Source organism: Anneissia japonica, unplaced genomic scaffold, assembly GCF_011630105.1.
Source record: "Anneissia japonica isolate Jap-2015-1 unplaced genomic scaffold, ASM1163010v1 scaffold285010_len649756_cov215, whole genome shotgun sequence".
NCBI classification, from domain to species: Eukaryota; Metazoa; Echinodermata; class Crinoidea; order Comatulida; family Comatulidae; genus Anneissia; species Anneissia japonica.
Genome location: NW_022699253.1, coordinates 294,664 through 316,863, shown reverse-complemented (window position 1 = coordinate 316,863; position 22,200 = coordinate 294,664). Strand labels below are relative to the sequence as shown.

The following is a 22,200-nucleotide window of genomic DNA, read 5'->3' as shown; positions in this document are numbered from 1 at the left end:
TGCTCATACGAAAATCATTTCATTTCACAATCGGTAACTTAATAGATTAACACTGTCTATAATAATGAGTTCCCACATTTGGTGTTCACTATTAACGTTGTTTAATTGGTATTTCAGCGTTTGGTTATCGTCTGCTAATGAACGAGCCACCGAGTGAATTTTGTCTAATTACCACACGTCTTTCTTCCATGAATATATGAGTCGTGTTTCGTATACACGTGTGACTGAATGCAGTAACGATATCTGTGGTAATGTGAATTAATCCAGTAAGTCATTCTCTCAAATACACAACGTGGACACTATGTAAGTAAAAAAAAAAAATATTTTTGAATTAAGGGATATGCGTGCTTTGTGCTACATGTAAGCCTCAGAACAACAGTACTATCGGGAAGCCTGACCGATAACAACTATCGACCGGTAGATTTAGAGGCAGGCTCTGAAGGGAAAATAATTAGGCCTATACAGTATGTTGTAAAACTGATTTTGAGAGTCATCATGGAACTGGAGAAAAAGGGGCTTAATCACATATGTAAATTTCATTTCGTAGCTGGATATTATGCGATATGACTTCTCATTCTTGAAGCTGTGGGCTTTATGTATTTTATTCGTATTGATCAGTAGCCTACATCTATATTCAGGTAGCGTGACCATTAACACTGTAACTATTGGCCTATCAGTCTGTAAAATCCTGTTTGATTTTTGGATACTCCAAATTACTGCCGTGTCATTATTCTTGGATTCATTTTATAAATTTTACTGTTCTTTAAATAATGATTTTACATTATAATTCATGTTCGTCTGACTTTCATCCGTTTGCAGACATATAATTTAGCGTTGATGCAGTTTTGTCATGCTCTCAATAATTTGGTCTACAATAGTGGTTTCGTCTCAATTTTAGGGTAAAATGGGAATTCATATTGTGATTAACATAGTATTATACCTAATGATGTATTAACATTTTCCAATGGAATCAAGGACTATAATATCTGCGATGAAGAGTTTGATTGAATTGGATTTATTTAGTGTAAACACCTAAGAAAACACCAGTGGTTTTCTGAGGTGGTGATTGGGCAGTACACCGGCAGAATCACCTACTCCCGACGGGCGTACTGTGCTCTTCAACGTGCATGTGGCTCATGTTGCACACTGGACCAACGAAAGACGTTCCGGTATTGAAACTTCAGCCTGAAACTGAAAAAACACATGGAGGGGGCAGCGATGGATAAACCGGAAACAAAGAAATCTCCACGGTTTAGCGCGCACACAGTGTCTACCACTAGTGTAGTGGACTGAGCTAGCTGCTCTTTTAACTGAGCTAAGCTAAGATCCATGAGGCCCAGAAAAGTCATCCTCCATCAATCCAAAATTAAAAATTTTACCACGGCTTATTTTTGCAAGAATAAATCTCCCTCTACTAAGCTTCTCAATAAAACTTGTTAGCAGAAAGAAAAAAAAATGTGGATTTACTGTCTTTCTATTTTAACATCCGCCAGGTTTTTGACCTATTCTCAACGATGGCTTGGTTATTTGATACTTTTTGAACTTCTTGTATCCCTATATACATATATGCAAGTTAGCAATCGTTACACTGAAGGATTTGGCGAAACATGTCTGTTTTGTACCGAGTTTTATAATAAAATTCATTAGGCCTTGCCTATATGGTATTGCGGTTGAAAATTATTGTGCTATTCTTAAGATATATGTATTTATATAACATATAATTTTTGAGGACGCGCAGGATTGTTAAGGATTAGTTGCTTTAATCGGATTCGGATTCCCAACAAAGCTCCAATTGCCAAGTTTGTTGAGGCGTCTGCGTAGACCGAAAAAGGTTCCGGGTTTGAATCCCAGTTCGGTCAACTTTTTTTACACTCACATATTCCTCGAAAGCTTCTACTTTTTCTTCACAACAAAGATTTTGCCAAATTGCGACCTAGAAAACTTGTGCCTGCCATTTATTTAACAAAGTATTTACCAGATAGTCATATCTTTTATTTGGTCTTTTATATTTTAACTCTTTTACACTTTAGACTGTAAAGTATATATTGTATATTTTTACATTCACTTTGCTTGTATATGACAATAAATGGAATCTTGAATCTAAAGCCGGTTACTAACTGCGTGCGACGGCGACGCGACAGCAACGCGACGAAGAACGCACGCACGCAGTGATATAATGTATATGTATATATATATATATATATATATAATTTACTTGTGCCAAAATTATAATTTCAAAAGATACAAACGTATAGTATAACAGAACTAAAAGAACAACTACATTTCGGAAATAATCATAATTTACGTTTGCGAGTGTTTAAGGCCTCGGGGAGACCTTTTTATTTTTCCATATAATACCGGCAATCGATATAATAATCAGATTATTAAATGAAGGCAAAATAGAAATTCGATACGATTGCGGCTGACAAGGAAGATTCGTTCATGTTCATATTCGTGCGTATGGAAAGCCAGGCACTTAGGTCCTGGAGATATATCACATAATGTCTCCGTCTCTGAGTCGTGACAGAGACTTCAATGAGAGCCTTTTATATATCCCATAAATAATCGATTTAATAATCATGAATACGAAATAAGAATTTGATACGAGTGTGGCTGACAAGGTAAATTTGCGTGTTCATATTTGTGCGAAAAGTGAAAAGTTCGTATGTAAAATCATCTTCTATGCGTGTAGAAATAATTATTGGTTCACGTTTAGGGTTAGAGGTATGTTAACGCGAATGCGCAGTAATGCCGAAAGTAATGTTAGGTTAATATAACACCGGTTTCTGGTAAATTGAAAACATGATACTATTTCAATAAATTAGAAGAAAAAATATATTATGAATGTTTTATAAACAGATAACGAGTGAGAATTGACTCAAGGCCAACGGTGTTTGAGATCAATAAAACAAAAGATATCACACTAAATTGCCAATCCACGTGTTTCACTTTTTGCTAGTGACAAACATGTCGTTCACCACTGGTGTATGTCTTCAAATGGATGAATCGACCAAAAAGCTATGTTTATAGATGTAGGAAATATCAACTGAAATCTAAAATCTAAATGACGGAGAAGTGGCCGGCGTTTACTATGTTTTACTTCAATATTATTCCTCTTCACTTACCGTTTAACATCTATTTAATAGTATCTCTTCTAAATTTGTACTCTATCTTGTTTTAAAATGAGGTTGTATCATATTGATATCTGTCTTAAGTGTTCTTTGCAATGATAATGTCACGAGCAAGTGCGCTCCAAACAAGTCTACAAGAGAGTGAAATAACAATGTCCAAACACTACACAAAGCCCCAAATGGTTCAGTTTTTAAGATGTCTGCACACAACAAGCACAGGACCCGAGTACGACTTTACAAAATGTACATTTTGAGATAGTTGAGTGATAATATGCAATTTGCTTTAGAATTAATTATTGATTTAAAACTTGTATATTATCACTCAACTATCTGAATGTTAATTTCTATGTAAAAATGTGACAAAATATTTTATCGGAATAAATTTTAGTATGTTTCGAAACACGCGTAGATGCACCTTCTTCATAGGTGAATAAATATATATAGAGTGTTCGAATAAAGTATTACAGTGTTACAATAAATAAATTGTGTAATAACATTCCTCTGACGTATTGGAACCTGCGACCTTTCGCTGTCAAGGCGAGCGTCATAACCATTAGACCACAGAGGCATCAACAGAACAGATTCAAATTACCGCCAGATAGACAATAGATACGTACGGCTGGAAACAAATAATTGCATATAATATAAATAAAGATAACACTGTTAAATAATATTTTCTTCTTATAGGCCTATATTCTTCTTTGATGATTCTTTTTATGTATTCTTCTTTGATGATTTATATTTTATTTAACAGTATATATATATATATATATATATATATATATATATGTTTATGTTTCTGTATATATAACATACGCTAATGAACACCTGAATGTGATAGAATTCAATATATTGGTAGCCCCTTAGGCCTACTGGAGTGACCATGAAGTATCAATTACTCATCTTTCAGACGGTAAATTGGCCGGAGACATAGCAGCTGCTACATAGGGTAATGGAGCGAAATTGAATAGCCACGCCACTGGACACGAACTCGTAATTACGTTTGAAGTGTCATTCTCGGGCTTGACGTCATCGTATTTGTAATACTTCATTTTGTTTTGCAGTGACAGTGCACCAACATTTGTTATAATTACTAGAATGGGTAATTGAAGTCAGCACTATCATTAGTATCATAGTATCAAAATCCTCACATTCGCCACAATAATCAACGTCTTCCTCATCAGCATTGTCACCGTCATCGTCATCATCATCATCATCTTCATCACCATAATCATCAACATCGTCATCATCATCATCGTCATCATCATTGTTATGCCATGACCCTGCTGACGGAGCGGTGCGATTCGGATTCCCAGTCGTAATGAGCATTGGATCCGTACTCTCACTGTTCGTTGGTGTACGTGTCTCTTAGATTTTCTGTCCTCGTGATTAGGCCTGTAACATACTATTTTTTTTATAAGTTTACATTGTGAACCCATCAGAAAAGAGCTGTACCCCTGGTCTAATGGGTGACCAGTCTAATGAGTGTTCCTAATTCTGATTGTTCTTTTCTTTTGTTTTATGAAAGATGTTTCATGTAACTTTGTGACGGCACAAAGTTTGGATGTTTAACATATCGCTATATATGTTTGTATTTATTGAAATGAAAATGTTCTTTCCAGAAATCTTCTTTTATGGACAATAAATGATGACTGTAGATACTCCCCTATGGTTGAAGAGGTTCATAATAATGTAGTGATACGAGAATGTCAATGGAAAACGCTCTGTATACCTTGTTCTTGTAATTTGATGTACGGTATCTTGTAATGAAGTTGTCTTCACGTTTTGTGTTTCATACCACTTTGTTTTTTGTATAAAATAAATAAATAATAATAATAATAATTTATTATTATTATTATTATTATTTTTTGCTTCCATCTCAGTAGTCAATATTGGTGCAAACTGGTTTTATTCAGTTCTATTGTACATATATAACAATATTACATAGATTCAGATATAAATATAATTATATTGATAGACTATAATAACCCTAATAAATATTTTAATATACCAAATACCAACAAAGGTTAAAGCTGTGATTTCAGGTTTTGCGATATGGATCATGCATTCTGATCTTTGCGAATATTGACTGTAATTTAAACGAATCATTGCTGAATGCGATATATTTTTAAACTACAGCCTAGAGTATACAGGTAGAAAGTTGAGCTAAACTTGTGCTTGTTTAAACCATGCTTCTCTCAAATTCTCTACTCTGTCAGCAGCTGTCCATCTCAGGAAATTAATTCACAAATAAATGAATTTTAGAAGAAATCCATATATCGGGACGCACATGACCTAAAAATATATTTCTATTTATACGGTTCTAGTGTCACACCAACTTCCTTCTCGCCATCCCCGTGAATTCGCTAGACGTGCGAGCGTTGATAATGAATTTTCTAAACGAGATGAAGGGGAGGGTCGAATTTTCTGACCAAGAGGCCAAAATCACTATGGGTTACGCTGAGGGCTGGTGGTAGAAATTCCAGAAACTCCGGCATCGAGTCCTGAGTATGATCACAAGCAGTTAGTTAAATATTTAGGCTGGTCTGGGTGTTTACATTTGAGCATGTTATCGTTATGTCAGTGTGTTTACAGTAAATGTGGCATCTGGTAAGGAGGCGCACATTTTAGCAAGTTTAACAGTTGTTAGTAAACTAATCATACTCTTTTTTCGTGGATGTCTCATTTTGATATACGAATTTACATATGGCGCATAAAAGTTACATAAACCGAATCAAGCTATTTAAATCGTAGGTGTAAATGAGCTCACACATAATGCGTTCTATGTTATGGCTGAGACAAGTTTTGGCAACACGTGTTACATTTTTTTTTCCTTGCCTTGGCTGCATTGCACCAAAGTATTGTTATTTATGAATGTGAATGTTTATGAAGACATATTCAGGCGATATATGTTTTTAATGTTCTTGTATCGTAGTTAAAGTAATAGCCCTAAGTATCTTACGTGGTTGATATGATTTAAACCGTATAATGGATGGACACTGGGCGCGTCTAACATAATTTGATAATGTCACACGAATGTTTAGGTACATTAATATTACACATTGTGTTACAGTCATTTATATTCTATGTGGAAATCAAAATGTTTAAAAGACTGACATACTAATTATATAGATCGTTCCGGGCAATAGAGTCTATCGACAAAACTCCTTATAAATTGTTTGAAAATGTCCTTCCGGCGTGGACTGAACCTAGAAACTCTCGATGTCAAGGCAAGCGTCATACCAATTGATTACACGGGCCCGATGGTAGGTATATATATGAAATATGGGATTCAACAATAATTTTGATTAGACATTTTATTATTAAATACCGTAGTTTCGTGACACGATGTTCCACTATTCAGATAAAATTGATGATGTTACTCTGGAATACAATATATATATTATATGTATTGTTATCCTTTATTCGAACACTGTATTAACCTTTCTTTAATGATTTATTTATATATATATTATATATATACATATATATAATTTATATATATATATATAATTTATATATATATATATATTTATATATACATATATATAATTTATATATATACATACATACATACATATATATAATTTTAATATATATGTATAATTTAAGGTATGCTGCGTAGCACTGAACATATATAAATATAAACAAATAGTGCTACATTTTAGATAAAAATGATGTTATAAAGGCATCAGGTATAGCCTATCAACTGACAAATGTCTACAACGTAGGGCTGTGGTAAGACCAGAGAGAACTCTGGGTAATCGCAGCTGAAGTGAAAGTAAAGGAACTTTTTCGTTGATAGGCTATGCCTGATACGTTTATTAATTGGCCCTAAAGTTGTGTATATATATATATATTGTATATATATATAATTTATATATATGTATAATTTAGGGTATGCTGCGGAGCACTGAACATATATAAATATAAAAATAGTGCTACATTTTAGATAAAAATGACGTTATAAAGGCATCAGGTATAGCCTATCAACTAATATATATATATATATATATATATATATATATATACACATACATACATATACATATGTATGTATATATATGTACGTATATATATATATGTATATATATGTATACATATATGTGTGTAGGCCTATATATATATATGTATATATATAGTGCCACGTATGTTCCACATAGCCTAATCAAATTGGTTTGCAACATAGAATAAATTGATGTTAGTCGTTGAATCTTAGAACATAAAACGTTATTAAACAAATTGAAAAATATATAGGCATATATATTACGACAAGGATCGCCAAACGGTTACAGCAACATGTAACAATTTATGGACCATATGGTCGTTATGACAGTGTTCGATTGATAAACTGATTAACACCAGTTTTAAAGTCCAGCGTTATTGTGTTCAGTTATTAAGAATTTGAATATAGTGTGTCCAGGCGAATTGTGATAAATGGTATTTTATTCTAATGCTACCAAAGGCGCTACTATGGTTGTTGAGCCGTAATCTGATTTTGTCGCCCGTTTTCCCAAGGTTACATGACTACATGTTGAAGATGAGCAATTAAGAGAGTTTTTTGGTAAACATCTTTCATGCGAAGTTCCACAAAATGTCTGAGTATTTGTAACACTCTCACACGCTTATATTTATTAGTAGGCCTATATAACAAATAATAGTTGACAGACACAAGTGCTGCAATATACCGGTACTTTGACGTAGTTGCTTAGTTGAGACACAAATATTTATTTGTGCGTCTTTGGTTTTATATTAGGCCTATTATTATTATTATTTTTATTATTATTATTATTATAAGTCATTAAATAAATAAGATTTAATTAGTATTATATTAGCACAGGCGCCTCACGCCTATCTGTACAGGCGGAGTAATATGGTTTAGGTCAGAGGTCATGCCTTTCGGTTAGCTACGAGACGCTCTCTGAAAATTAATATGGCGCCAGTTCAGACAAGAGGCGAGTCTCTCTAAACTTTTGGTTAAATTTATTTATTATTAAATTTATTATTATTATTATTATTGTTGTTGTATTTGTTGTTATTTTTTTATTTTTCATCTTGTGATACACTTTAATTGAACATGCTTGTGTGTTGTACGCAATTCAAAGAATATTGAATAATACAAATAAATGAGTTGACATAACACTTGAACCTAGGCCCTACATGTGTAGTATCTGTTTTTTCCCTCAATTTGCTTCGTCGTTACGGTAATCAGAAGTAGACGCTAGATTGGGGCTATTTTGTGCTAACGTATTTAGTCCTACCAGGTATGTTAACTTCCACCAAACATCAACAAGAGCATGGCAATTTTTTCTACGCCACATGATTAATTGGCACACTCACAAGTTTAAAGTCATGTCTTACTCCAAGCCCTAGTTAATCTTCATACATCACTATCCTTTATCTTTCCGTGATTCAGCGTCTAATTGTGCACGTAACGTATACTCTCACGAAATTGTTATACATCAATTGACTTCAAAATGTTCCACTGGCAAAATTATCCCACATCCTCTACTAGATGCCAATGACTAGATACAGGACGCCCTCATATTTTTCCATGATTTAATAATGTAGCCAAAAAATAAGCGAGTGCTCTACATTCAAATAGTGAAATCGATTTAAGGGCCTGGGACCATTCGCATACCGGAATTGCTGACCAACTTAACTCAACTGGTTCATGTGCTTTGTAACACATTTGAACGTACAATCTAAAGAGTTGAGGAAGTAATTATTAAAATCGTCAGGTAGCTGCATCGAGACTAGGTGATTGGAAGGTAATTGCTGCGAGCAATTGACATTTCCCTTTGCCTTTAATTCGCTTAGTTTGCAAGGTGAACTTATCCATCTTCTTGCATTTTGATATGCGCGCGTCTGATTGTTTGTAATTGAAGCAGGCAGAATAAAGCGGTGTCCATTCTGTTTATGTTATAGAACAAGAGGATGAATGAGTACCACTGAAGTTAAAAAATGTACACAAATTAAAGCATCGCTAAGATTCAAGATCAAAACATACACCGGCAGGTGAGTAAAAAAGAAACAGTCGTCTAAAACGTTTGCATGTTTTCATCGGCCGGGGCTTACTTGAACCACTTTGACGATGCATCGGAGTATATAAGTCGACAAGTACAAATTTTCACGATCATCCACTTTGTCTACTGTAATATTTGCAGTGATTTGTTTAGTTTATATAATTTCATGTAGGATTACCAAATATGAATTTCTGTCACTTAGAGTCGCTCATTAGTTGAATGCATTGCATTATGATTTTCTCTGAAGTTGTTTCAAAATAGTATAGGCCTATATCCATTAATAAGTTTGCGACGTAGCATGAAACAAACTCCAAACAAAATAGACATGATGTGAATATGACCTTTATTTAGATTATCATCAGGAATATTATAAAGTCTATAAAAAAGAGCCTACAGAACACCAATCGATGAGAACAGATCAAACCTATTAATGATGGTGATGTCAATATTGCTCCTCTAATGATAATAAAGATGACAATGATGGCGATGACGATATTGATGATAATGATGGCGATGATGATGATATTGATGATAATGATGGCGATGATGATAATATTGATAATAATGATGGCGATGATGATGATGATAATGATGCTGAGAATCACGGTCTGAAACGCCTATTAATCAGAATGCAGTTTAATTGAATTGTATACTTAACATCAAGTTCCGAACGTGGATGTTATCAGTGTATGAACTGCAAAATTCCATTTTTGTGGAAGTGAACTTAAAGTAGCTATACATCGAGTCAATCTATCAACAAATTTCGCATCCACTTTGCGTCCTGTTATATCAGTCTGTTAATAATAATAATAATAAGGTAAGAACTTATATAGCGCCATTTAAAAAACCGAAGTAATTATCAGTGGCGCTTCATGTTATTGTTGGAATAAGTGCGTTTTGAGTGATTTTTTAAATAAAGCGATTGATGTTGATTTTTTAATGTGAAGTGGTAGTGTGTTCCAGAGTGTGGCTGCAGCAAATGAAAATGATCTGTGTCCGAAGGTCTTAGTGTTGGTGCGAAGGACAATAATTAAATTGAGATCAGATGAACGTAGGGAACGTTAAACCTCCAGTGGTCTCCTTCATGTCAGTGGCTGGGTGCTACGGGTTGCCTCATGATTTAGGCGCGCACGCACAAAAATCGTTTCGTTTTTGGATTACGACGTCTTCTCACGGAGAAATCCACTGTAAAGCTGGGAGAAATGCATTATCAATTACTAGTTATTTCTACGCAAGCGATATTTTGTGGCCTATAATTCATAGCTGTAATTCCTAGCTTTCAACTTCGAAACTGAATGAATAATAGGTGAGTCAGTGAGTGACCCGCAGTTCGGAGCAAGTATTATGTATTGTATTCTACATAAATTATCTAATACCTGAATGGAAGTAAGTCTCCCGGTGTGGTGCCCAATTACCATCAGAAGGATCCCGCTGGAAGTAAGTCTCCCGGTGTGGTGCCCAATTACCATCAGAAGGATCCCACTGGAAGTAAGTCTTTCTGACCTTCGCATGTTATACTTGGTGCTCACATTGAATAAATCCAACTTTTGACAATAAAAATAATTTCTCCACACGTTTAGAGCAACGTGTCTTCTAGCAGCCCCTGGCGTAAACTTGCATATTGTGTTGAATAAGCATTCCTTTTCTACAGTATTCTAGACGTAGACCCAAAACATCTCACTCACAGCAGTATTGATTGTAACACTAACATTTACCAAGTTTAGCGGAATTAATGTAATGTTTAGGTTAAACGTTTTTATTGTATACAAAATAGGCCTGAGGGTCCCGTGCTGATAGAGTGTGCGCTGCCAGTTTTATTTGATTTGAATTTATTCGGAAGTACTACAAGAACAAAAAAAATTATATAAAAGAGGCATAATACAACTCCCCCCCCCCAAAAAAAAACAAAAACAAAAACAAAAACAAAAACAAAAACAAAAACAAAAAAAAAACAAAACAAAAAGCCCCCGCTACCATGGAACCCTAACCCTAACCCAACAAAAATCATTCCAGTTTATTTCCATTGATGTCCATTTCACAAACGGCGATAAAAAGTAAATACATGTAGCAGGTAAAATCGTATTAGCAAAATATATAGTATAGTTAGATTTTTACATTAATTTACGAATAAAAACAAGTTTATAGAAGTGTTAAAAAGCAGGACAAATCCTAATGCCTAATCCAGCATTCATTGGTAATAGAAAAGGAACATATACATTTATACTTTTTTCTTACATTTTTAATAACTAGCTCATTTTAATAGGAGCCAAGTGGATGTATACATTTCAATCATTAAAACTAACTAAATCGAGATAATCAAAGAAAAAAACCACACGCTTTACTTAAATATGATAATACGAAAGCAGTGAGCTTTAAAAGAAAGCATTATTGGACACAAATGGTCGTGTTGGGCCGCCGCTTGCATCAATTAAATTAAATTAAATTTAAAAAAAAACCATTTATTTACTTTCTCAAAGTCTTAATAGGCCTAATATTATTTATGGAAAATTATAATAAAACGTTAATCAAGTGGTTTTCATATACTAAATAAAAAAGATTCGGAAACGGAAGAAGGCAAATTCCCAAAAATATTTGAAGTCAAATCTTGTGTTGGGCCAGCATCGGTATTGTATTGCGAGAATACATCAGTATATGGTTCTCAGTCGGGCCAACTACACACCCTATGTTGGGTTTGAACCAATTCAGCAGATAGGTTTAGAATCAGCTATGTTTAAACACATGATCATCTGTTGTGACCTAACTTCAGAAAATCTGCTAAACGACACTGAACTCTCTGTCAGTATTACGCTCTTTATGTATTCTTACCTATTTTTTTTTAATACCCTTAGTGGTGACGTATGAAATACCTTTATGTCATTGACGCATTGTTCGTTCATATACTTTCGATCCCAAATTTTGTCCAGTTAATTCAAAATGTTGTCTCTTCGTCATAATACACCGAATTATTCACTAGCTATGACGTCACAAAATTATTGACTGTTTGGTACGATTACAATAACAACCACAATACCCTACTTTAAACCACTTATCGATTTACTGAATTTATTTTCACTCGTTTAAAATACATTGATTAGCAGGAAAAATACTTCTATAACGTTGTTTACACTACAAATAATTTATAGTTTCTTAAGAACAAATTTGTTTCGGTCTTTATTTACATCAGACTAAATACGATGGGTTTTGACAAGAAAAATGAACATTTACGACGGCTTTGGTCAGGGTAGACGTGACTGAGGGGCAGTGGTGGCGCCAGAGGGGGCTGGGGTCTATATCCCCCTCGTCTGGTGGAGCCTAGCCCCCGGGCCACGTCGGGGAAGACGAGTAAATTCCGTCGGGGAATAACAAAAAATTAGAAAAAAATGTTTTTACATGCCTGTTCGTTTAGCAACCATATAGCCTTCATTGACCTATTTGTGTACAGTTTGTGTTAACTTTTCATCAAAATAATACCGTAACAAAAACAATATTTATTTTATTTATTTATTGCACATCCAACAGTGTATACACCAATTGCAGGATGAAAATATAAAATTTAAAAATAAATAATACGGTAATAATAATAATAATAATAATAATAATAATAATAATAATAATAATAATAATAATGATATAATAACATAAATTCACGTGCCGTCTTATTGTAAGTTATCCGACTACCATATACTGTATATTACTTTTCACATTGAGTTAAGCCCATAAAACAACAGATATTCTTCTTCACAATGAATTAATTTCGTTCAAACAACTATTGGAACGTAAGTCAGTAGAACAGTGTCAAGTGTCAAAACAGCGTTTTGACAATATTTTTTAAAATGTTAGTGCATATTAATGTTATGTATTGAAATAAAATTTAAAAAAATAATACAAATGCCCCTCTCCCCGTTTAAAAAATTCTGAATCCTCCCCCGTTAAATGGAACTAATTAAAATGGTTTACGTTCTACTATGACAAATGCTCGTTTAATATCCTCATGATGCTTGGAATACATCTTGATCAGGGAAGCAACCTCGTGGTTTACAGATTTCAGGCAAAATTTCCAAAATTTATAGCTTCAGTTTGAATTAAAAGTTGTACTGTGACGTTCCCGGTGACATTGTTTTTTCTTAATTTTTCTTAATTGGTGGCCTTACAATTTACAATAAGACATTATTCTAACTGTATTTGTTGTTAATAATTCACAATCGCATGGATTATGAAAAACCTGGATTTCGCCAGGATGGGAGGATAGTATTGTAATGTACCGGTACGGTGTTTTAAAAAAAATAATATAAAATGTAAAACGGATTTGAAAATAAGTTAGTTGGTTACATTGCATACCGTACTCTTTGTTTCCCGTTGTTTTATCCAAAATTTTCGATTTTGGAAGTTAATTTCGACATTAAAAACATATGATGTCATATTACGGTAGCTTGATGTAAAATAACTAATAAAAATTCACCAAAATTCGTCAAATATCCCTTTTATACAGTAATAGTGCTGTCTCTTATACCCATCTAGATGTGTATAAGAGACAGCGTAGGGCCTTTATCCCCCCCCCCAGTCGGGCTGATTCTGGCGCCATCACTGCTGAGGGGATCTTTTGATTTGAGGTACACATTCTTCTTACATGTCATCAAAATCATGTATGAAAATGGGGACAACAGTCACATTGTATCGAGCAGTGATTTGGAACACCGCGCCACCACCGGTTGGTTATGATATTACTTTAGGGAGCATGGAGTCAATTCCCTTATTCGATGTCTTATTTTATACGACTTTAATAGAAGTTTATGAGAAACTCACAATGTCATTTATATATTTTTTCTTGTTTATTGTGCCATACCTGTATATTTACCAAAACCTACACGACATTACAGTTAAATGAGAATGCAATCAACAACGCAATTCAGATCATTGTCCAAGAATAATAAATATTAGTTATTTCTTAATTCACATATACAGGATAATCTTTCACTTAATAATAATGATCTGACGTGTAGATATCTGCAGTAGATATATAATCACATATGCCAAGGCTAAAAGCATCAACTGTCGGATTACAGAGGCATATATGATCAGAACGAAATGTACATGTAACCGCTATTAGTACAATACTCGAGTTTGCTACTTAAAAGACCGAGGTGAGCGGGGCTGTGTTCTAAGGAGATTTATGGCACTTCAGAATCACAAATAGAAAATTTCCAAATAAAGAAGCCCTTGGATTGCAATGCATAGGTCCCTTAAGAAACGTAATTATCATACAACTCTACTCTTTTTGTATATTGAAACTGATGTTTTTCGTACACATATTATTATACTGGAGTAACCGCGCTTTGTTTCTTCCGTTGAGCTAGGTAGATTACTGTCACCAGACCTACCAAGTCTCACGCATTAGGGTATTCTGTTTAGTTTCTCTTTCCAGTCAAGTGGACATTGTATTATTTGTGGTGAGGCCGAACTCATCAATTAATGAATCGTTCGGCTAAACTTCACTCATGAATATGTTGCTAAAGTCCAACCAGGGGTGGCGCCAGCGGGGGAGGGGGCGGGGGCAGGGCCCCCTTCGGGGAAAGCCCCCCACCCCCTACGTCGGGGAGAAAAAGCACAATTCGTCGGGGGGTGGGGAATTATATGTATTTTCTACATATTAGTAGACTCTAAAATCGATTAAATAAGCCTTTGAAACCCCTAAATTTTCGGGGCTTCGCCCTCTGGACCACTTCGTAACTTTTTAATCGAAGCCCGACCACGCCCACTTTACGTTCGTCGGGGAAATCTGACCCCTCTTCGGGGGCATCGGTCCCCCCGTCGGGGACCTCACCCCCGAGTCCAACGGAAGGATAGCGTAAATGTGAGGTAAAAGTAAGAGGGTATCATAACTACATAACCCGAGTACTATATAGTACTCGGGTTATGTAGTTATGTGTTACACATTATAGTATCACAGATGATAGGAGCGTCCATGTCGCAGCCCTGGGTAAAGCTTCCTATCACCACCATGCGCAACAGAAGACTGTAAGATCAAACAATATCAGACTAGGCCCTATGATTATTATTCAGTGTGTGTAAAAAGAAGACAGAAAACAACTGACAACCGTTAGGGAAATTGTGTTAGGAATGCATAATTAAGAAGCATGCCACGTGCCACATGGGTTATCATATTTAGAATATTTAAATTTCCGAACTTGACGTCAGTGAAAAATGCCTAACAACCCCAATGCATTTAAACGATACTTATAGATATAGATAATTTTACCAGTCCCAATTTATTCGTTAGGCAAGAGGTGAAATTTTATAATCCTGTGATGAGTGTTTTACGTCGGACACTCCTTTTATACAGTAATAGTGTATTCAGTTTCCTGTGATTATTACTAATTGTGATAATATTCTTCGATCGTGCCACCATTATAAAGTGTGCCAAAGTTCAAACGGGGGCCCATATTCTTTTTGGCTTGTTTCACTTTTTCACCATTATCAATTATTCTTCACCTCCTAACATTAGGCGCTACGTCTTATACTCGATTGAGTATCCATATTCAGTGTATCCTGTTTATTGTAAACATGCTGAACTCTGAAGCACGTGAATGACTGTCACTCGTTGCCGTATGTATTTTGGGGCGCGGGTGCAAAACCCTTTTTTCTCCCCAGAAAAGGGTGCCCACCCTCTGAAAATTTGCCTTGCAATGAAATTGCACTAAAGTAGTTAAAAATTATCTCGCAACATAACTGAACTAGCTCCCTCTCTTTTTCACATCATATCCAAATGTTGATCTCATAGATACTTCTCTGCTCCATCGTCTGCCCCGATCTAACTTGTATTGGTAGGCCTATCTAATTAGATACGGTAGTTTCCTCTAGTAGGCATATGTCTTCGGTTTTATTGTGTCTCTCGGGGGCAAAGACACTATGTTATGATCTGGCAATTAAAGATGGTGGAAAGGGTAAATCCGGTGGAGGTGCATGATGGGTCATGTGTCATCTTAAGTACCCGTATTACGTCTGTACAAAAGTCATAAAATAAATACAACACCACACATTTCCTGATAACTGAATCCAATGTGGATACATTGGTAAACATAATACAGTAAGGCAGTATAGGGCATAGACACACGCTCCCACTGGGAGCCTAATTTCAGTGTACCCCCGATCCAACCATGGAGATGTGTTGGCCGCAGTTGTTTCTGACATCTTACGAGACCATTTGTCTAAATGAATTGGTGACTGATGTGAGACGACGAATGAAACTGACTTTAAAGTCATAAGTTTATTGGCCGGACAGTTAATGTTTAAATTAGCATTGACCATTCTCGTCTTTTCTGTTATTAATGATTGGTATCTAGACGGTATCGATCAAACTGAAATGGAGCAAACGAACACGAGAAGGAGGCCGCGTGTGTTGACGCGGCTCTCTGGGACCAAAAAATATATATATATATATATATATATATATATATATATATATATATATATATATATATATATATTATATTAGATTCTAGTTGCTGTTATTAATTGATTGAAACAGTCATAGCAGGTTCACCGACGAGTAGGTTAACAGCATGACCCCTCCCTCACTCCATTTATACTCCTGGGTGAAGAGAAGCAAACGTAGTAGTAAAGTGTCTTGCCCAAGGACACAAGCAATGCGACGAGCGTCGGTCCTGAACTCCCGATCTGACGAACAGAATTCCAACACCTGCACCACAGGCTCCCCCTTAGCTGTACACGATATAGCCCATGTGTGAAGCCTTAGGCCTACACGCTGCGCCACACGCTCCCGATTAGCTGTACACGTATCATACAGTGTATGTGAAGCGTCCACCTGTCGACATGAATAGACCATGTTGGTGATTTTTAGCTTATCATCCTCATGAAATTTTGTGCACAAAGTGCGATTTGTAAACGCGCTCACCATCTGAGAACGCACGCACACCCATGTACGAACAGCAGTACATGTGCTTGAAAAATTTGCTGAGGTCATTATTAATCCGTTTTTATTCACGAAAGACGCTTATAAGATCATTTGAATTACGCTGAATTAGGCCTGGTTCATAAGAGCAATTCAGACACGTTCACGCAAACGTACGATGTAGTTTTTGCTCAGTCCACAACTATTGCAACTACTCAGTTGCGTAGCATCACGCTTCTCGTTAATCCTGCTACGCTGAAAGCTATTCTATGGGCTACCACACGTTGTTCTAGAATAAGAACGTGATGTGAAACCTTTGTTGTGTAGGCCCTACTGTTGAGGCGCTTGTGCGCGCGTACGTTAAGTCCTGAAGATGTAGATGTTGGATGCGTGTGCATGATTTTGTAATATTTATGTCGCATCATTACCACGTTCTGATGCACAGTCTCACACCTGTTGTGAATTTAACTTACCCATAGCTGATTAGGCTACTCTAATATAATTAAAAATAGATTAATTTAAGTGCCGTCACGCATGGTCTCAAATTGATGTTGTTCAATGTGTTTGTGACTTATTAACCACGGCGGTATGTTGGATCACAGCATTGAATCAGAGAATTATGCAGTGTCGTATTTCGTAATATCGAAGATAAGTCAAAATGTGCACTTTGTATTTCCAATTACCGTAAGTGTAGGTTCGTTAAGACTTATCCGTTTCTAGGGTTAAGTGTCCGAATCCTAAAATACCAGGCTTTCTCAAAATTTCACACTTCTAAAAACTTTAGAGGAACACAAGAAAAAAGGAATCAGTGAGAGAAGAGAATCGTAGGCCATTAAACTCCATTCTTCTTTGCGATGTTTCCGTTACCAACTTTTATATATTTTCTTTTATATATATATTTTTTATATATTTTAAATTAAAATATTTTGCTGTATACAGCATAATACGCATTCATCATCTTATCGCTGAGAAACTTTAAAAAAATTCTAGATCCAAGAGATATATCATAAGATTTTAAAAGTTTGTATTATTGTAATATCGCAATAGAAATTCCATTTTCATAATCCCCACATACACTCATCCCTATTACTCTCCCTACATACATGATCAATCACAGCTGTCATCGTTTGGTATCACTGATATTACTATTAAGGATAGACCTATTATATTATACTCTCTGTGTTTGACTAAAACACTTGGAAAATTAATTGGATACTTGCATTATTGCTTGTTGTGCACCATTATATTAAAGGAATTCAATAGCTTTAAAATTGAAAATTAGGAGAAACGTTTTCTTTGCCAATTAACAAACACAAACTAGCCTAATTCCATTCCTGTATTTTCGCATTAATATTTAAATTCGCTTGTAAAAAACAATTATTAGTAATTTGGTAGTAAAATGTCTGGCTAAATCAGCAAAAAATCCTTTTATTACCATTTCAATGTTTTAATTAAATTATTAAAGGATTTTTCAATATTTTACCACATTATTGCAGGCCTTAATGCATTATAGATGGCCATGAATATTACAATGAATTATTATAACTTATAATTATCATTGTAGCAGTAATTCATCAATATCTTTATGCTATGCTTAGTAATAATTATAATTATCATTTATATTAATCTAATATTATTTTATATATCTAACATTATGCAAAACATTTGGTTCTATAGCAAGCTTATGCTTTTAAACTGAATAGCATATCTTACAATACAATCTAAAGTGTAAAAACTTACTTTAAAAACTATTCAATTTTATGTTTCTGTAGACAGAATGTGAAGAAACACGTCAAATTGACGACTTTGAAAATGTCTTGCTACTGGCTGTTCAATCAATCACTTGTCATGTTATATAAAACGTCCGTGTTTTGTAGGAATGTTACATTGTTTTTCGATGTTATTCTTAATGGCAACTCATTTTTAATAATATTAATAATAGTAATGATGATAATGATGATGGTAATGACGATGATGACGATTCTGTTTCATTTTCATTTATATATATATCTTAAGAATACCACAATAATTTTCAAAGTCAATACCATATAGGCAAGGCCTAATGAATTTTATTATCAAAACTCTGTATAAAACAGACATGTTTCGGCAAATCCTTCGCCATCTTCAGTGAAACGATTGCTAACATGCAATCTACTATTTAAAGGGAGTGAACAAAACTGTAAAGCATTGTATTTTAAATAAATGGGAATTGAACCATAGCTAGTTCAACAGACATCATGACATCATGACATTGCATTTTTAAGGAATCGATTTGACTGTAATTGTAAAGAAGAAAGAATGGCATGAATAAAGATGATAACGTAATGATAAACATCAGAATGACAAAGTAAATTAACATGTAAAAGTTGCTTGTTGAGAGAGGCTAACGTCGTGCGGCGAAAACTGCCTACTATTACAGCCTGCGCACGTGAATTTGTAATATTTTGTTTTTACATTCATTGTTTACTATGACGCGCAACCTAAGACCACTTATATGAATATTGATTGGTTGTTCATGCAATATGTTTGCTACTATATGTCTGTTATTATGTAGGCCTATATATACATATATATATATATATATATATATATATAAGTGAATGACGTCAGAGAAGCATTGATCATTAAAAGCGGGAAATGCCTAAAATTGAATGAATTCATTAACAAAATTAATGAATAATTTAGACATATAAGGTTTAAGGTTCAGGATCTTGTATCATTGGAAGCGGTAGTCACAAATATGTGCGTCTTTGTGTATGCCATAGGTTCGAATCCCAATTCATTTTCAGGTATCCTTGGAAGATATCTAGCCTACGCTCTTCCAATGTTACCGAAGAGTGGGCCTAAGGATGCCTACCGGTAAATTGGTTGTTAGGATGTTGAATTTTGGTTAATTTATACAGTAATACTTGCTAGCCTCACGCATGCACTGCTACTTGGGCGCCTCTGCGTCGTACGACCCCTGTACGACTATCTGCCGTCGAATCCATCCGCCCTCTCGCTCTCTGTGAGCGCTTAAATACTGAGTGTTGATAGCAAACTTGGGCGACTTATAATCAAAACGTCCGTTGTGTGCGCCTCTCGTCGTGGCATTCTGTCAACCGACGACCATCGGTGCTGTGTGTGATCGGAAAAAAATCGGCCGGTAGATGCTTGCTTAAGGACCAAACTCAAAAGTATGCGTAATCTATATGTAATGATACAAAAAATCACAGCAATGGAGGTTTATTAGAATTAAAAATAAAACAATGACAATAAACAAATAAGATGAGCATTTTCAAAGTTTAAACAAGGTCATTTGCAACTACTTAAATAGGTATGTTTTTGGGCAGGTTTGACTGCAGCCACTACTAGATAGTGTAATAACGGTGTCTCTTAATGGTGCCATAGGCATATGGTTTGGCTTCATGCACTGGGTTAAAGGCTGTATTAACACGTAGAACCTGACGCCGGTACTTCGAGTTCAATGGCACGAAAGATCGCAGATATGTCTGCAGTTGCAACACGACTTTCTGCTGCCCTTAACCGTTCAGTTGACCAGTGTGTTAGGTAATCCCTCACAGACCAAAGCTGATGTACTGCACTGCAGCAATACTTGGGAGACATGCAGTTGTAGCACATTGTGCTTTCTTCCCAATATTTGTTTTTATAGGTGTGTTTTTTTTTAATCTAATGCGGAAAAGCCACTGTTACTGATTTTTTTTTTGGCTTTTTCCAGTACTTGGATCTTTATCACTTTTGGTTCAAACAAGGCAAATAGGCCTGTATCAAAGATGTGCCTAGTCAAATATTGCGTAGTTCGATATATTGAATTATTAAAACTGGTAATAACAATCTATTATGTTAATGCAATTTATCTCAAATTTTCATAATTTACAATCTCTTTTAGTGCTTCAAACTGATGAAATTATCTACAGTAATAAAGTAAATACGCATTTCAATTAAAATAATTTATTAGAAGCTGTATGAAATTATTATTATATATATATTCAAACTTTATTTCAAAAAACATACACAGTATAACAATATACATTTTCTGGTAAAGTCTTGCGACTAGTTACTACACGCTGCGATATCAATTCATACATGTTTGAAACAATTTCGCCCATGAATCTTTATCATTAGCAATTTCTTTAAGATACATAAGATCTTCATAACTATTCAGACAAAGATGTCGTTTTCTTACATCTACCTGCAATTGATTCATTAAGTTACTTTGCGGTCTACCAACACGCCCTTTATATGTTTTAGAATTACTTAAAGCAAATTATTATTGTTATTATTAGTAGTAAGCCTAGTAGTATTATTTTGTTATTATTAATATTGATACCAGGACTATTCTTTTTATAATAATAAAAATTAAAATGTAAATATCATTATCAAATCGTAAATCCATCAATTCTGATGATATTGCATTAAGTTTCAATTGAATTCAATATCGATGGTCTTAGCTACGATCGTTCTATCGTCAACCCATCCCTCATTATTTACGTCGGCTCAATACCAACCGATCACGTATCAGGCCCGGCAGTGTTGCTTGAGTATCTGATCAAATACAATGAGTATCTGATGTATTAAATGTCAATGAACGAATTAATTCAATCATGTATAAATGCACAACTTCATCACCACTGGTAATTCGAGCGGGAACATTGTAAAAGGAAATGCAAATGAGTTATTGCGTGCTTTGTAGCTACAAATCATCAGTATAACGTGGGTATGGCATAACATAATAGCCCATGATGTAAAATATTGTTTCGTTTGGTATTAGAGTATTATGTATAGATACTATATCGGTAAGACTATTGAATAAAATTGTCGAAATTTTCCTCCCGGATTCGGATCTCGGTCGAGCCCCGGTGTTGTTAATTTTGTTTTCATCCTTCCCAAAATTTCTCTTTTATAACGTTTAATTGTACATGGTCATTGAAACAGTTCATGGTAAACACAAGAGTAATGTCATTATTTTATCCATCTATTATCCAATCCGTCGTTACCCTCTGTGCTATAGCATGGTTCAATGGTTTGATAGATGAAAATTTAAAGAAATTAAAGAAAATATTTAAAACAGCTAGCAATATAATTGGTGTTAATGTTAAAACCATTGAAGAAATATGTAATAACTGTCTCTTAT

General features: G+C 34.8%; 1 protein-coding gene across 5 annotated transcripts in view; it reads left to right on the top strand.

The window, feature by feature from the left end:
- Positions 1-22,200, top strand: part of LOC117102912 (nephrocan-like) — a 60,656-nt gene that overhangs the window by 28,071 nt on the left and 10,385 nt on the right. For 2 of the 5 annotated variants that reach the window (XM_033243361.1, XM_033243362.1), the window contains exons 2-3: positions 118-303; positions 9,060-9,149. The gene's annotated coding sequence lies outside the window, so the exon portion shown is untranslated. Of the gene's footprint in view, positions 1-117; positions 304-7,676; positions 7,696-8,719; positions 8,903-9,059; positions 9,150-22,200 lie in introns of those variants that run through there. The other 3 variants (XM_033243364.1, XM_033243363.1, XM_033243365.1) reach the window with 3 other exon arrangements.